Below are 17,824 nucleotides of genomic sequence, written 5' to 3' on the forward strand. Positions count from 1 at the left end.
TACTTAATGTTGATTATAAAATGTTTATGAATATCTTTGCTGATAGATTGAAGACAATCATTCCCGGCATTATAGATATAGATCACACAGGCTTCATTGTAAATAGAAATACTTTTGATAATATAAGAAGAACTTTAACATTAATAGATTTTGCAAATAGGAAAAAGAAAGATTTAACACTTATTAGTCTTGATATAAGTTCAGCATTTGATTCAGTAAGTTGGGACTATCTGTTTACCTTAATGAAGTGCACAAACTTCTCGGATGCATTTGTAAATCTAATTGAACATTTATACAAAGGAACGTTGGCTTATATTAAGGTAGGAACATATGTTTCACAAAAATACCCATTCTTAAAGGTACAAAACAAGGATGTCCACTTTCTCCACTATTATTCACTTTAGTAATGGAGCCTTGGGCTAATTTGATCAGAAACAGTACTGACATAGAGGGTTTTGAAATAGATGAAAATACAACATCCAAAATTCAACTTTTTGCAGATGATGTTCTAATTACATCAGCAGGATCTAATTCTTCTATACAGTCTCTATTTGATAACATGATGAATTTTAAAAGTATTTCTGGTTTAATATTCAATGAAGAAAAAACTAAAATACTACCTATATATACACGAAAAAATATTCTCATTAGTGATTTTACTAAATATGTACCCAATTCAGGACAGATAACTTATTTGGGTATAATACTATCTAAAGATATTAAATCTATTATATATAATAATTATAATACCTGTTTTCTTAATATACAAAATCTTTTTAATACCTGAAATAATATGTTTTTTACTATGGAGGAGAGACTTACAATTATTAAAATGATAATATTCCCCAAGATTTTATACTTAATACAATCAATAATACTTCCACCTACAAAAATAATTATCAAGAAACTGAACACACTAATGTTAAATTTTTTTATGGGCACCTAATAGACCTAGGATTGCATTAAAGAAACATACTAATAGCTGGTCTCAAGGGGGTATTTCTTTTCCAGACTTTAATTTATATACTATCTCTTCTATTGTAAAAGTTATTACTTTATTAATAGATCAGTCATATGTCACAAAATGGAAAGATTATTGGGAGCTAATTAGTATACACTTCATGAAAATCTCCTTAACACATAAAAATATGATTGTAAATAACTCCATGTTATGGTTACTAAAGGAATTTTGTACTTCACCTATTACACCTAAACATATGGTTTGTTACCCATTAAATATTATTATTAGTTATCGTAACTTTATATTCATGCACCCTAAGTATAGGGAATGGAATTTTATTGTATTTCCTATAATGTATACTCAGGGTATGCTTTTGTCATCTACTTCTGAAGGAACTCATTTAGCTATAGATAATGATCTAAAGTACTGGTATCAGTTGATATCTGATAATAAAGTTAAAAATCTAGATTTCTTAAAACAAGAATTTGATCTAAGAGAAACTTGCTGGTTAGAGGTTCAGACCTTTAGACAACATCTCATTAATAAAATAGATTTAATGTCTATAACTGTTAAAGAATCTATTCCAACACTGATTGATTACTTGATATTAAATTTACAACATAAAGTTTCTGATAAAGGTAAACTTTCATACATACATAAAGTTATCAGACAAGAAACATTTTACAGTGTAGATTCATACTGGAATTATTTCACTTCTATTAATGGGGACCCACCAAATCAACAAGATAAACAATATATATTGGAATCTGCTTATAGAACTACATCTTCCATTGTCTGGAGACTTTATACATGGAAATTTTTACATAGATCTTTTATACACCTTTGATGATGAATAAAATAAATAATAAAGATAATCTATGTAAGAGATGTAATGTAGAAATTAATGCTGACTGGGCTCATATGTTTTATGACTGTATAAAATTGAAAGAATACTGGAAGTCAATTAATGAATTTTTGCAGGCTCTTTTTACAGATAATTTCATTATTTCTAAATCTCTTATATTATTCAACACACCTGTACCTCAAAGTGTTAAAAAGGTTAAGCTTCCCTTGTTATGGTCTATTCTAGCAGTGGCTAGGAAAATAATAACTAGAAATTGGATTTCAGATACACCTCCTTCGTTCAATGAATTTAAAAATGTTATGAATATAGTGTGCCATATGGAAATAAACACAATTAGGACTAGAACAAATAGAAAAACATCTTATTTTATTGTATGGGATAATTTACAAAATTTGTTAAAAAAATTTTAATTTAAATAGCATGGTATTTTATTAATTGATCTGATTGTAGTGGATGTCTTTGTAAATACTTTAGTTGTTTTGTTGAATATTATAATAATACCTATTTTTAATTACTTGTATAAAATTGTTATGATATTTCTCTTATATGTTAAAACAATAAACCTGTTTTGAAAAAAAAAAAAAAAGAGTTACACAGTAAGCAAATGAAGCTGGAAGGAATCAAACCCTGCACTCTGGGCACAGGAAGCAGCTCAGTAACAGCTCAGAGTAGTGGTTAAACCTATGTAAAGGAAGAATGGGTAAGGAATACCAGGTAAAGGCATGTCTTAAAATGACAGCAGACATGTATATGTATTCACTTATGTTGGCAGGGTTACCAGGTCTGCTAGTTAGCACAGAAGAGCAATGCTCAGATGATGGCATCTCCTTCAGCTGTCTATAAGACAGAGGAGCAAAGGGCTGATTCAGCATGATGTTAGCAGATATTCAAGCAAGAAAAAACATACATAAAAAAATTGCTTTTTTTCTTTCAATAGCCTTATCATCACAGTAGCATTCTGTAGTGAAACTGATCAACCCTAGCCCTCAAGTGAGATTTTGTAGAACAAGTCTTTTAGCAAGATAATATATTAACAACAATAACCAAAAATATTTGCATCATGATAAACAAAACATGACGATGAACCAGTCTCTAGTGGTTTGCAAAAAGTTAACAGCATTTCAGTAAATTATATCTTAGTTAAGTTCTCCTTAACAGTCGTCGGTGCTTACTTTTCTAAATTCTGCATACACTTGGCATGTAAGATAGGCATATTGGGGAGGTGTCACTTCATAATTTCACAGGTTCATAGGTATTTAATAGGCTATTTAGCTGCAAGGATCTTAAGAAGTTTACTTTTACATCCTCATGGTAGATTACAGCCCTTATATTTTGTACACAAATAACCCATATGTGGGCAGAACACAGGAATGTTGGTACATTTACTTTTTGCCCCTATCCATGATGGACATGGGTGCTAGACCAGGGGTGAATTTGCAGTTTACCATCCATTTATCCAAATTACATTTGAATAGAGTAAAAAGAAGTGCTAAGCTTCACTAAATCCTGGCATACCGAATTTCCCTTCTGAAATGCACAGATCCACGAAACACGCAAACATTTGTATAACAACTCATTGCCACATATTTCAAATATAAGAAATAACATTTAACACTGTTTTATTTCTTCATGGAAAGCTGAGGTTTTATTGCATTCTCATGTAACAAACTTACTTGTTTATTTAGAAATATAAAACTATTTACTGAAGGAAAAAAATAAGTAAGAAAAATTAAAATGTGTGGCTATGCTCTTAGTCTGGAGGTGAGATCTGTGCCTCTCACATGTCTGTTGATTAAATATTCCAGCCCTGATGTTATGCAGTCTTAAAGTGCAATACATATTAACTTGTAAAAACAATGTTCCCTTTTCCCAAAGACAGGACATCCTAAATATATTATTAACTGGGGTATGAGGGCAGATCCATCATATAATGGGTTCAGGATGGGTTATCAAAGAATGGAAACCTGTCATTACATCATAGAACAATCTGCTGCAAAATCCTAGCTCACTGAATCTTATTTGCCTAATAAACACATCCACCAGATATGCTTGTCTCTGCACAACAATGCAAGTCCTTGTATGTGAAAATTAAAAAAGTCTGTTTATGTAATTTTGAGGGGGCTAACCTTTCTACAATCCATGTGGGGGCAAGGTATCCTTTCATTTGTATGATGGCAAACTGCTTGAATATTGTGCTTGGTAAAATGCAAATCTCTGAAATAACATTAGTGAATTTGAAGTTTGTCTTCTTCCTTGACATGTAGCAATCTCAGAGCTAATTATATTACATCAGCAGGTGCAGCAGATAAAATCCTTGCAAGGAGAGTGGGAGCCTCTCCGAGGAAGAGGCAACTTAGGCAGTGACTTGATCATGTTACTTTCACTTAATTTGACTTTCAAGGAATTAGATTTAAGTTCATAGGTAGTAATTGGGCATGTAGTCCATGAAACCACTATGGCACCCATCCCAAATTCTTGACTGTCTCAAAGCAGATGAAGGCTGAGGGTATCAAACCCTGCACCACAAGAAGTAGCCTGTGAACAGTTGATGCTTTTCTCTACAAGCCTCTGCTGAAAGGGGTAACTTAACATCCAGTCAGTCTTTAATAAATAGACTGATTTATAGGTAAGTACAAATGCAAATCAATATTTATAAGCATATGAAGGTAAAACCTGCCCTTATTTTTGACATTACTGTTTCAGCTTCTCTTTGATTCTAGAGCTTAGATATTGAGAGGTATGGGGGGGGTGACATAAATTGGGTTGGATAGTACACTGAGGTGCTGAGAGGACAAATCCATGGATGGCAGTTATTTATTAGAAACACGAACAACAATTTGAGCCTAAAGCAGTGCAGAAAATCACAACAAATAACAAAAGTTCACTGCTGTACCACAGACTGGTCACACAAAGTAAAAAAGTTGTAATTTTATTTCTCCACCAACAAAACTTCACAGGTTGAGAGCTTTCTTCCCTCCAACAGGGACTTCATCAGAATCTGTCATTAAAACCATAGTTTATCCTTATATACTCCCCTTATTAATTAATGACATCATCCCTAAAGTAAGTTTTAAAGTAAAACACACAAAAACCCATAAACACTATCTAATACATAAATGAAACATTGCACTATTACACTAACACACTAAAACCCTACTAAAACCTTGTTATTATAAAACATTATTATAAAAATACAGTGTTATATAAACCACATTTAAAAATAAATGTTAAAACCAATTAATAAAAAAATAAGTTATTTTACTAATGCAGCCTTCCTATTCAGTATGGGCTTTAGACAAATTATTTCATTTAATCCTGGAACTTGACTAGCTTATAATTTAATTTGCCACCTAACTTCTCTTTCTTCAATATAACTTCTAAATGAGATTTTGGGTGGTGCAGTGGTACAGCGGTAGCATTGTCACCTCACAGCAAGAGGTTCTCCAGTTCGATTATAGGCTGGGGTGCATTGTGTGTGGAGTCTGCATGTTCTCCCTGCATTCGTGTGGGTTTCCTCCCATGTTACAAAGACATGCGTCTGGAGCATTTCTCCCTGGGACTCTGCTGAAAATTGGCTTGTTCCAAGTCAGACTTTCCTGGTTAACAAATGTAAAATAAAATCTTATTACTGGGAATGGCTACCAGATTGATACATGAGACATAAGTCGAATTCTGCAAGTTACAAATTCAACATAAAATCACTGAGTGTAGTTACTTCATGCAGAATAGTTTCTATTTGAGAGTTTGGTCTAAAAGTTAAATGTTAATATGCCTGTTCTTCAATAATTCCCATTCTCTTAAAAGATAAAGTCTTTTCTGTGCAAGCCATTGTATATAGACACCTTTGCTAGCAATATTTCAGTGGGTTAACCAGTTTTCTCAGATTTAGTGTTTCATTCTTCATGTGCGGTAATTCAACATCCTTTATAGGCATATGTTGCACTTCATTAGCAATTACTTGTTTCTGATTAACTAGTATTAATTGCAGCTAACAACTGTGCCTAGGACAGGTGTGCTCTTTTTTTCTGAATGCATGAAACATCCACTTACATGCAGATTGTTGGGCTGCCAGCCAGATGTTATTTAGGTTCAAAGATGGCCTTACAATAGACTTGCTGTTCTTGCTGCCAACACACCAAGCTTATTAAATCATAACAATAACAGCTTTAATCTGAATTAATGAGAAAGTTTACAAAGCTTGCAGACAACTGTCTCTTTGCCTTTGGTAACTGCAGGCTCTGTTTACATGATGTCATGAGTATGAGTGCCTAAATGTGGTGGTGAAATTGATCTAGTTTTGGTTTTCTTGCCAAGTGTAACTGAAGCCAAAACATAGGCTTCATATGAATACAAGGGAAAGCTGGGAAAACATCCAAAGATAAATGATCACTAACATCACTAACACGTGAGTAAAAGTAAAAATAAAATGTTCCAAAAAGTAATATAAACATGAAAATAGAAAATGATAACAGAGATGAACCACTGATTGAACAAAATTGCTTGACAGTGCAGTTACTCTCTTATTAAGCAATGTGTATTTTATTGCCCAAACACACTGATCTCTGATCATCCATCAGTAATGGTACTTATGGTATCATTGGGTAAACTCTTTCATGAGTGGACTACTTTTCTTTTTAAAATATAACACATGGTGGCCAAGACTGAGAGTATGGGAGCAGCAATTGAAATAAAGCTCTGCAACTGTTTTTTGCAATTCTAATTGTTTGTAAAAAAAAAGCCATATTTGTGAAGGTTTAAAAAATATCACAGATCTCATCTTATACTCACATCTTTTGTTTTCATTCATTCATTCATTCATTCATTCATTCATTCATTCATTCATTCTCCAATACCCAGCTTATACTAAGACTATCCTGGTACTCAGTGGCTTCAAAGCAGTGAAAGTAATCATGGATAGAGCATCAGTTTAGAACTGGATGCATGCACACATTCACTACAACATGGCAGTTATATAAACAGTCCATTTGGGTTACTCTCTGTTCAGCTATTGCACATTCTGAAAACCAGCGCACACAGTGCAAATCCTTTTAATTAGAAGGAAGAGAATATGCAGAACGTATCTCAAAACTGGTGAGATGAATAGTATGAAGCAACAACAGTAAGTGCTTCCAAATGTGGCACAAATGAATCAGTTAATAAAGAATAGCAAAATAAAGTGATGGCAACCTAAATTATGACACTGAAGACCTCATTAAAGGAGAGATTGGTCATAACAAAACTAATTAATAATTTATTCTGTGGTTTATAAGTTCATCATTCTGCTGACCATTACTGGACTAGATAATACACAATATTCAAAAGCTCCTTCCAGCTTCAAGTTGGACACAAGAGAGGCTGCCCATACAATTCTCCAGGTTTATTGTGAAGATGGCAGTGGTACTACTCTGCTTAGCATGTAGTGGAGGTTTGTTCCAGAGTTGGAGGATACTTTGGGATATGAATCTGTCATGCCAATGTATGTGTGTGTGTGTGTGTGTGTGTGTGTGTGTGTGTGTGTGTGTATGTGTGTGTGTGTGTGTGTGTGTGTGTGTGTGTGTGTGTGTGTGTGTGTGTGTGTGTGTGTGTGTGTGTGTGTGTGTGTGTGTGTGTGTGTGTGTGTGTGTGTGTGTGTGTGTGTGCGTGTGCATGTGTGTGTATAGATATATCTGTGTATGTCTGTGTGTCTTTGTGTTGAAGTATGCATGTGGGTGAATAGGGAAGCTCTTTAGTGAGTGTGATTGACTGTGGAAAGGCTTCTTTGTTGATGGGTGAATGTAGGCACATGTGTAGGAATGTCTAGGTGTGCATGAATGCATGTGTGTGTGTGTGTGTGTGTGTGTGTGTGTGTGTGTGTGTGTGTGTGTGAGAGAGAGAGAAGAAGGTGACTTCCTTTGTTAATGAGATACACGGGCCTCTAGGGAGAACATTAACTAGGTCAAGTCTGACAGTGCTAGTGTGTGTGATTCAGAAAGATGCTAATAATATGATAATGAGGTCATCCTCAATGTGGCCATAGCTGTCTCTGAATTGCATTTTCTTACTATTGCTCTAATTTACCAACCTGTGCTTAGTAAATTATGTGTGGTGAACTTTTCTGAATCCCACTGTGTGGTTTCATCAGGTTTTCTGAAAAAAACACTATCATAAATATGTGCATGAATGCACTATACATATAAGATTGTTTTATCTTCTAGACTCCATCTGAAAGAAGTTTGCCTTCTGCAGTACCTTTAATCGCTTGTTTAACCAGCTCCCTTTCCCCTCTATTCTTTTCAGTCATCCAAACTTACATCACATAGTCCATATGAATTATTTCCTGCTACTCTCCCACTTTAAACTATAGTTAGATTTTTCCAGTGGATTCCCTAGAAGCTATTATAAGAAATGTTCTTACTTCTATTTTTGTGTCTCTTGTATCTATATTTATTTTTAGTCTCGTAGTGTCTTTATTTTTATTTGCTTTAGTTATATGGACTCAAGTGGCCTAATGAATAAGGCATTGACCTCCCAAGCCAGTGACTGGAGGTTCAAGTTCCATCTAGGGTAATGTAATCTTAATACAAGTAGAACTTTTTTTTGGGGGGGTAGTGTGATAATGGTTAAGGTTTTCACTTCACAAATACAGGGTACTAGATTTGATTATAGCTTCAGGTCATTACCTAGGCTTAAAATGGCCCTTCAGGGCAGCTAAACAAGTATTCACCTAGGAACCTATATATTTTTTACCCTGGAACATACACTGGTTTGAAGACTCTTTTCAGGAACAACCTGGGCAAAAAATGCATTCAAAAATATAAATGTAAGAAGAAAACAAAAGTTTTGTACAGATCAGTATAACACAAAAAGTACTAAAATGCAGGTATATATGCTAGTGTGAAGCAAAAATTTATCTCTGCATATCAACTTAACTATGTAACAAATGTCTGAAATATATTTGTTAAAGTACCAAGCACCAGAATAGAAACAGACTTACACATTTAGGTTCGAGTCAAAAATAATTATTTCAGTTAATCCAAATTAAGCATTAACTGACTAACTTTAAAATACTCTGTTAAGATTTGATTATCTTTTACAACATAAATGCTTTAGAGGCTCTTATTGTCAAGCTATTGTTGGGCCGATGCTCTTACCCATGCCTGGCTGGCAACTCTCCTTTCATTTCCTGCATTTGCCGACGAGGTTCCTCAAAAAAATCTTCAAATTCAGTCAGTCTCTTCAATTATTTAGACCGTTGTCAGTGGAATGAGCTCCTCATTCAATTTACACATACTGTGGAGAATTCCTCATGCCAGCCTCCTACTGCCCATGTAGAAAAGTGTAGAAAAGTGTAGGGCAGTGCAGAACAGTATATAACAGTCTACAAGGGTAAGCTCATGGATACCAAAAATCTATACCACTGTGCCCAACATGTATTGTACTAACACTTTACATAAATCAATTTGCTTACATTGAACAATTTATTCTAACAATTCCCCCTTTTGTTATTTAAACAGCAGCGACAACAAAAAAAAAATGAAAAAAATTTATTAAAACAGTTAAGAAAAACCTCAAAAGTGTATTAACTCTTCTGTATTTATAATATTAATTTGGTTAAATGTTTTTGTTACACAAAGCCTTATGTGTGTAAAAACAATACCAATTAGGAAAATAATGACAATAATTACAATCAATGTGATAATGATCCATCTGGACCATCCTGAAAATAGACTATTCAGCTTATCACTCCAATCAGTACTTTTTCTGACACCTCCGCTATTCTTTGCTTGATGGATTCTGACATATCCAGAATATATGTACAACACTCCAGTCCTATGAGTGCACAGACACCCCAGTGACACCAGTAAGAAATATAAAGCCATACGATTTTGGAGAACCATAGTTCTCATTGCCGTCATTTCAACTGTTATTTTATTTATTTATGTATTGCATTTGTCTACCAGGAAGGTCCACTGGGCCTAGATGAACCCATTTTCAGTGGAGGCCTGGGGAGAAAAGCTCCACATAAAATTAAACATTGCAAATTACAATAAAACATAGTTACAGTTACATAGATAGCTAGAAGGCAATACATAAAAACACAGACATATAGTTACAGCTACATAAATAGCTAGAAGGCAATGCAGTAACAATCTTAGGCATTGATTTAACTATGATATTTAGAACATGTTAGACTACATACATATTGACCAGTTGAGTGGAAAGAGGAGGGGTAGAGTGGGAATGGCACAACAGAGGAAGAAAGCTGTAGAGATGGTTATTTTTGGCATTGGCATAACCAGCAGAAGAAGTGTTGTCTAAGAGTTTTTTTTTAAAAAGTGCAGGGTATGTGATGGAGGTTATTGTGGATGGGAGGGTATTCCAAAGTTTAGAAACATTGAAGGAATAGAGCATTTGACTGGCTGGGAGTTGGTGGGGTTTGTCTACTTTAATCAGTGTTTTATTTTCCAATCTAAGAGGTCTATTTAGTTGGCACAATGATAGTAGGGAGGAGAGAGAGGGACATGCTCTGGGTTTATATATCATTTTATGTGCAATAGTTAATTGTAGGTAGTTGAGATAGAGTGGTGGCTCTAGTCAGTTTAGTTGTTGCAGTGAGGAACATGGTGTGATGAGGATATAGCATTTGTTGCAAATCTGGTGACCTTATTGTAATATGAGTTAAGCTTTGTTTTAAGAGATGAGTGGATATTTGTGAGCATAGGGGCACCATATAGCAGGGATGGAAGTAGAAAGATGGAAGCTAGAGTCTTTTTAGCAGTGTTGTTGAGGCAATAGCTATGCCTATAAAGGGTGCCGAATTTCTGATGTGTTTTTTTGATGATATTGAATATGTAGAGATCAAATGTTAGGGTTTCATCAATAATGACTCCTAACAGTTTAGTACTAGAGACTACTTCAATGGTGGTATTATTGTGGGAGTGGATAGAGAACTCAGTCCAATTTAGGGAGGTTGTTTTTTTTGGGAGTGAATAGGATCAGTTTAGTCTTGTTTGAGTTGAGAGCAAGGTGATTGCTTGACATCCATTTTTCAGTGGATATAAAGGCATTTTGGGTTATAGTAACTCAGAAGGGGGTTTAGCAGTGCAGATGATTGTCAAATCATCTACATATTGGATCACTGTACCATGCATAAGGTAGTTATGGAAGTTATTGATGAATATATTGAATAGAAGGGGGTCCAATATGGAGCGTTGGAGGACACCTGTGGAGATGCTGAGGAAAGGGGAACAGGATTGCTGCCATTTAGTTGATTGATATCTGCCAGAGAGGTAGTTTGAGAACCAGTTTAGGGTTGGGGTGAGACACCAAGATTGTTGAGTTTAGAGAGAAAAGGGGAGTATGAAATAGTATCAAAAGCTTTTGAAAGGTCAAGGAAGAGTGCAGAGATGATCAGACTGAAATTGCGTGCTCGATTTACTGTATTCATAAAGGAGATGAGAGCTGTGTTGGTGCTATGGCCTGGTATAAAGCCATGTTGGGTTGGGGTGAGAAGTTGGTTATTAATTAAATGGTTGAAAAGTTGGGCATGGACACATTTTTCTATTATTTGTGAAATGGGAGAGAGGATAGCGATGGGCCGAAAGTTAAAGATGTCTGCATTTTTGCTGCCTTTGTGCAGAGGAAGAATGTATGCTTTCTTCCAGATATTTGGTATGTGGGATTCTTGGATTGATCTATTGATAAGCATACTAATGGGGTAAGTGATGGAGCTTGCAGATATTGTTAGGAATTCAGCAGGTAAGCTGTCAGGAGCAGAGGTGCAAGGTTTGAGCTTTAGAAAGAGTTTTTTTATATTGCATGTCAGTGTTGGAGAGAAAGAAACTTAGGTAAAGAGGAAGGTTTAGAATGCATAGATTGTTAGTCTGATGAGTTAGGGTTAGAAGGAGGGAAAGTGGTGGTCAGCTTGACAATGGTGACAATAAAATGAGTTAAAGAGAGAGGCTATATCAGAGGGGTTTTAATCAAGGTTTGGGCAAAGACTGGTGTTAGAGGCTGGGTGTATAAGGGAATTTATTGCTCCCCAGAATTTTTGTGGGTTTGGCCTATGCTGGTCCTTTAGTTTATGGAAATATTCTTTTTTGTTTCTGGTTACCTGCCATTTAGCCTGATTACGTAGTTGTTTGTATAGTGCAAGGTCAGCTGGGTTTTTATATTTTTGTCATGATTTCCAAGCTTTGTCTCTAGTGGACACGATTTGCCTTGTGGATTTGGTGAGCCAAGTGGCATGATCAGTCTTGACTCTTTTTAATCGGGTTGGTGCTACCCTATCTAAGATTTTGAGAAATGTTGAATTGAATAATTCAACTGCATCATCAAGAGGAATGATTTTTCATGGTGTCCAGTTGGTATGCTGTAAAAAATTCTTTATGTTTTCCGAGAGAATTGGGATAAGTCTCTAGTTTCTTTTAATTGGTGGTTACTAACAATTGTGGAAATTTTATGTATAGCAAAGGCTGATAAGTGGTCACTGATGCTGTTTGGTAATATTTCAAATGTAAAGATCTTATTTAGGTCAGATACAAGGATCCAATTTAAGACTGAGTCTTGGTTGTTTTTGTTATCGGGCCTAGTTATATCAGAGATAAGCTGGGTGTAGTTGAATACGTTGATGTTAGTTTGGGGGGTTTGGTTAGTGATATCTAACCAATTAATGTTTACATCCCCTGGAAGATTGTTTCATTTTGAATATTTTTGGATGACTAAGCTAGAATATCCTCTAGAATGGGAATGTTGTCACTTGGGGGAATGTATATTACTAAGATGCAGAGGGTTTTATAGTTGTTTAGTTTTAGGAGGATTACTAAAAGTTCTGCTGAGGAGAACTGTGGAATGGTTCATAGATTCATACGTTGGTGCTAGGCTATCAGCCCTAGGGCCTATACATGCCTAGCCATAACACTTCCCTGGCTATTTCTTCCCACAGTATTTACTATGACTATGGTGTCGATATTTGGGTATATCAAGGCAATGCCACCACCTTTTCTATGTGTTCTCTCATTCCTGAGGCATGTATAGTTGGAGGATAGGAATTATGTGCTGTTGATGAATGGTTTAAGCCAAGTCTGGGTTATAACAGTGAAATTGTGTTTGTTTTGGTGTAACCATGCATGGAAGTGGGGAATTTTATTTCTAATGCTTTGTAGATTGATGGTAGTGAAGTTTAAGGATTTTATGGAGTTGGGTTGGTTATGCATTTTGGACTGTGGCCCTGGGTTTGGGTATATGTCTCCACACTTTATTAAGTTAGCAAGGGTTGTTTGATTTATAGGGTGTAGTTGTTTTTTTAGTTTTATGGTGGTAGTCTAGTTTAGGATAATTATAGTGGGCTTTGTGTAGATGGAGGATTTTTACTTTAGCTAGTAGAATTATGTCTGGAGAAAATAAGGTAGAGCCTATTGTGGAATAACTTGGAAGAGTATGTGTGTGCATGGATGTTGAGTGTGATGGTTTGAAAGGTATGTGGGTTGTGTGATATGATGTAAGGTGGAGGAGTAGATAGAGATGACAGGAGATAGGATTATGATATTAGTGTAGAGAGGCATAGTGACAGAGTGGGATAATGAGTTAGGAAAGAAATTTGTAGGAGTGGAAAAAGTGGGTTAAAGATTGAGTTTAGAGATATATAGTGAGTTTGGTAGTAGGGGACAGTGAGAGGTGGTAGGGTATAGATGTGGTCTCTTAGTAGGAAGGAGGTGGAAGAGGAAGCTAAGAAAGAAAGTGGAAGAGAGGATATTTGGGTAGTAATATTTAATAACAAAGACAGTGTTGGACAGAGGTGGAGGAGGAGCAAGAAAGGATAGGAGTATGTAAGGAGAATAGACAGGTGAGGGTAGTTGGATTAAGGGAGGTGACTGGGTTTAGTAGGGGCAATGACTCCATATCAAGGCAATGCCACCACCTTTTCTATGTGTTCTGTCATTCCATAGCATTAGCTAGTACCTCTAATATCTTAGACAACCGTCTAAACTATCAAATGGACTTAACCGCACCATATGCGGGTAATATTCCTGCACCAGCTATGACATATCTCCCAAATCCATGTATTGTAAACCTTTTGCTGCTGGTGCAGTAATGTCATGACTATAGATCCAGGATTGATTTAACTGTTCTATGACATTTGATATGTCTCTTTTTCTGTTTGCATTTCTATTTTTCCCTCTTGTAGCTCCTGTATTATTGTCATTAAAGGTACTACATAACCCAAATAACATGATCCTGTCTAATCCATGGGAAACCACTTATACGCATTATTTCTACATATGTAATACTCCCCTTCACATAGTATTCCCACTGAATTGCTTTTATTTGTTGCATTAACCATGCTGCAAACGAGTACACCCTGAATTCTTCATTTTCATTGCTTATTTGAGTAGGCACCCTAAACTTTACTCTTTGCCAGAACTGACCAGTATCATTTTCTGAATTACAATTATGTTAATCTGTCCAAAACATATTCAAAGCTGTTATGTTATTTGCCAGGCCATAATTTTCTGTTTGTATTGCATTACTTAAATTTGTCTCATATACCTGCCTTCCTGTTTCATTAAAACTAAAACATTCTTTTAGTATAGTATAATTACAGTTACTATTTCCCACCAGTATCGAAACAGTCTGATTTAGACATTTACTCTCCTTATCAGACCAGCACACATTTAACCTTGGAAGATCTGTTGCACTGACCCATAAACATGACCGACTGGAATTTAACACCTGCACAGTTTCTTCCAGTTTCATTGGTACTGATTTTAAAGCTACTATTTCTCATGCCTTTGGAATGGGTGTACACATCCAACATTTTGTTGCATTATTAATCAGTACATATACCATCTGCATTACTGCGAATGTGTTAAAATCAGGTACCCAATTCTGTGGTCTTTTTAGCCTGTTAACTTTTACATTTTGTTTGATTACCATTTTTAAAATAGCTCTGTTTGCAAGGCAAACACCTTAACCATTAGGCCACCCTCCCAACCCTCTGTACACAAATGTTAAAATTAATAAAGCATTCCTTTTCCATATCTTTTCCTTGGTGTCTTTTTTACACACTAGCTCTTCTTTGTCTGTTTCTTACTTTTCTTTTCATTGACTGAATGGCATTCCAAACAAGTAGACCCGCATCTGAAAAACAGATGACACTGTTATCTCTCTGCCTTTTTGTTCTTACTCTCAGTTATTAATTTGCACTGATCTCTGTGCACTAGAATGCTTTATTTACCTTTTTTACATGTTTTATTTTGTATACCAATAGTCCTATTTGCTGTATATCTTCATATGGCCCTTGCTAATTACTGTCCCATGGTCATGACCTGTTGACATTTTTACTAAAATCTTTTCTCCAATTGCCCATGTTTCCTCGTTTGGCTGTATGGGTATTTTAGACCATAGGCAAAAAGCTTGTTCTCTTGCTATTTCATCACATCCGTCTTGCATGTCCTTTAACATTTTTGATGCTTCATTGCTTCCAACAAAGGTTTCTCCATCTTTAATGTATGAGGTGGAAGGGTGGCCTAATGGTTAAGGTGCTTGCCTTACAAGCACAAGGTGCAGGGCTTGAGTCTCACAAGTGATAACTGGCTAGGCTTAAAATGGCTCACAAGAGCAGTTAGCTTAGTACCAACCTATGAATCAACTAGAAAACTTAGAGGTAGGTATTTGTCTCCCTATCCTGACCTCAAATGTTGAAATTCCCATCTTACTATTTGAAGTACCCCTAATGCCCATCAAAATAGTTAGTACATGAGAAACCCAGTTATTCACCTTTTCCATGAAAAATTTCTTTAGTCTGTCCTTAATTGTGCAATTCATTCTTTCCACCATCCCATTGCCTTACAGCAAGAGGTTCTCCCGTTTGATTCTCGGCTGGACCACTTTCTGTGTGTAGTCTGCATGTCCTCCCCGCGGTTGAGTGATGTTAAAGACATGCAGGTAGGTGCAAGCGTGAATGGGAGTGCCTTCGTTGAAGGCTGGGCGTCGGGCTGGCAACACGGCACTGTAAGATCCACTGCCAATCATGAGTGGACTGGAGTTCTGCTGTGGTGTCCCCTAACTGGGAAAAGCGAAAGACTATGGGCCATCTGCTGCTAGAACTCTATGCATCTGCTGCTTTCTTGTTGTGGGATTTGTTTGTAAACAAATCAAATGTTTATTCTGTATTACCTGACACAACTATTTTAGCTTTGGGTGCCAGTATTTTCCTTTACCACCTTCCATAGCTTTACTTTTTCTATGTGTCCCAATAATTGGTGACAACCCATAAGAGACATAAGGTAATGCTGCTCCTTTTAAGGTCAAGTATACATAATATTATTTTGTTCCTGTATCATTTTCTAACTACTTGCACTGTTTTAATTTTTCCTCAGTTCCTTTTTCTTTTTGTACCTCACTCAAATCTACCTGTAGCTCATCGTATTCTGCTATCTTTTTATTTATTGCTACCTCTGAGAACTGTAGTTCACCCTCTGTCTCCTTCAGGTATAGTGGGTAACCCATTTCAGCTGCTTGTTTGACTTTTGCATCAGCTAAAGCGTTACCCTGTGCATCCACATTGTTTTGTTTTTGATGGGCTTTTCCTTTTATAATGGTGAACTGCCTCTGTAGATTATGCTTTTGTTTGATGTTCCACATATCTTTTAAAACTTGAGAGTGCTTTAAAGGTTTTCTTACACTGTCTACGAAATGTCTCCTGGCCCATGTATCCATGCTCGACAGGCCTCACTGCTTTGCAAGAGACAGCTTGCACCTGTCACCCCTAGACTTTCGAATACTGGCCAAGGCTCTTGCTGCCCCCATAGTGCCTTTTTTAGGCAAGGCTCAAAAGTCAAACCCACCTCCATAAACAACACAAATAAAAAAATGAGGGTTATGCTACTCAATGCCAGGAGTTTAAATCTCAAAATGCATGCGCTCGAAGCACTCCTCAGTATGGAGAACGTCGACATCTGTGCAGTAACTGAAACCTGGTTCAAGGCTCCAAAGAGCACACCAGCACTACTGGGCTACAACTCATACCACACATTTTGGCCACAGAACATGGACTAAAACACAAAAGGAGGGGGTGTATCCATATTCATCAAGGATACCTACACCTCCAGGTTAGTGGTGCAGCATGATACCTCCGAGATCATCCATGTGCAACTAATATCAGGCAAATCTGCAATGCAAATTGTGGCCTGGTACAGATCACCTTCCATGACCCAGGACCACCACTCCGCCTTTCTGGAGGCACTGGAAGACATGAAGGTCCTACCGAACACCCTGATATTGGTTGATTTCAATTACCCTACCGTTAACTGGGAAAACTACTCAAGTACGAACTCCCAGGTCCAGCGCTTCCTGGAATTTATCAACTCAAATGCCCTGGATCAGCTGGTAAACGCCCCTACCAGAGGTGAAAACATATTGGACCTGGTCATCACCAACATGGGCGGCAGGTGTTCCACACCAGAGGTCAACCCATCACTGGTTAGATCAGACCATAAACTAATCACTCTGGATGTCCACACCCCACCACCACCCCCAACTAAGGCAACCACAGTAAAAAACTTTTCTAATGCAAACTTCACCTTACTTAAGACAGAGGTGGTAAGTTTCACAGCCCCCAAGCTAAAGGATAATGCTGCCCAAGATGCAGAAACCTTTACAAATGCACTCTATGAGCACCTACAAGGATGCATGGATCATGCCATCCCTAGCAAAACCAAGACTTACTCCCCTAAGAGAAAGAAACCAGTCTGGTGGACCCTTGCCATAAACAGGCTATACACTAGAAGGAGGAAACTAGTTCAGAAAAAAAGCAAATGCCAAGAAGGAAAGACATCCCTGATCAGTATCTGTAAAAAACTAGGGTCCCTCATAAAATCCTCCAAGGCTAACTTTGAAAGAAAAATAGCCAAGGATTCAAAAGATAACCACAAAGCCTTCTTTAGCTATGTCAAGAATCTAAGTGGCAACTCGCAGATATGCTCTGAGCTAGTGCAAAATAGCACAAAATATACTGA

This window comes from Protopterus annectens, chromosome 2.part1 (assembly GCF_019279795.1).
Source record: "Protopterus annectens isolate FY-2018-M chromosome 2.part1, PAN1.0, whole genome shotgun sequence".
Lineage (NCBI taxonomy): Eukaryota > Metazoa > Chordata > Ceratodontiformes > Protopteridae > Protopterus > Protopterus annectens.